Genomic DNA, 1,339 nt, shown 5'->3' on the forward strand with positions numbered 1-1,339 from the left:
AAATATTACAATATTAAAGAACTGTTCTTGTTAATTTGATGAAAACATTTTAAATTTCCAGTGCACTCACATCAGAATAACATAAATTTGTTGTTAAATTAATCGAAAAAAATAATCATTAGATTAAATCGATTAGAAAATAATCGTTTGGTACAGCACTAGTTTGAATACTCAAGAACTTAATAAAAGGATCAATAGACTAGTTTATCAGGAGAGTAGGTTAACCCCTAATTTACACTACTTGTGTGCCGTCTCCGCTCCGCTCCGACCTCCACAGCAAACACACAACCATTATAATCAATCAGAGTGTTTACACTGACTGCGCAGGGCGGCGGTGAGCAGACGGCGATCCGTCAAAATTAGAACAGATCCTATTACTGCCAGACTCCGGAGCTGCGCCGGAGTCAATTTTTAAAGATTACGTCGCACTATCAGGAAAAGAAACGAGCACAACATCTGTAGTTTCAAAGTAAGAACTATTAGACTGGATAATTTGTCGGAATAATGTCGAAATTGCAGCTATATTATTAAATATATGGATATATTTCTACACAAATGCTGTCAGAATGTATTGCTCTGTTTGGGAAGCAGATGGAAACATGGCATGAAGCTATGTGTACACACACGATACACGTGGATTTTATTTTGAAATCAGAAGTTTCAGAAAAACAACAGTGAGACAGTTTCAACATAGATACTAAAAGCCTTTATATCGTTGTTTTCAGCTGTGTTTGGAGTTCGTCTTTCACAGAATTAATTATTTTTTGCTGTGACTTCCACATTTATCACTGAATTTATCGCGCAATCTGCTTCATGCACGTCTGTTGGACCGGAGCGGAGGTGATGTAAACTGGACTTGAAACACTCAGCTGCGACCTGCACACCGCAGCTGAGCGGAGCCGTAACGCATGTACCGTATTTTTCAGACTATAAGCCGAGACTTTTTTCCTGAACTTTGAACCATGCGGCTTATAGTCCGGTGCGGCTTATACATGGATTTTTTTCTTCAGCCACCAGGGGGCTCTTGTGCTCCATTTGCTTCAACCACTCGCTTCAAAATAAAAAAAGAAGAAAAAAAAAGAAAAAAGCGATCCTTCCAGAGCCGACTGTTGTACCAGGAAGCAGCGATTTAAAGATAGTCAATGGCCAAAAACTCATAAAAGGGGATAAAACAGACATTTTTCACGGTGGAATCTGACTGATAAAAACTTTGGAGCTTAATCCAGGACCAGTTTGTGGATAAACGTCGAGTGAAGAGCTGCTGACTTTGTTTTTTGGAAGGAATCCCATGCAGTGACGTATGCTGGAGCGGGAGGGCTTTCCCAGCACAGCTTCAGAG

At 39.9% G+C, this 1,339-nt stretch overlaps 1 protein-coding gene across 1 annotated transcript in view; it reads right to left on the bottom strand.

Moving 5' to 3' along the window:
- cox20 (cytochrome c oxidase assembly factor COX20) overlaps positions 1-1,339 on the bottom strand; it is a gene marked incomplete at its 3' end in the record, with an annotated part of 5,167 nt that overhangs the window by 2,130 nt on the left and 1,698 nt on the right.

This window comes from Austrofundulus limnaeus, unplaced genomic scaffold (genome assembly GCF_001266775.1).
Source record: "Austrofundulus limnaeus strain Quisiro unplaced genomic scaffold, Austrofundulus_limnaeus-1.0 Scaffold414, whole genome shotgun sequence".
NCBI classification, from domain to species: domain Eukaryota; kingdom Metazoa; phylum Chordata; class Actinopteri; order Cyprinodontiformes; family Rivulidae; genus Austrofundulus; species Austrofundulus limnaeus.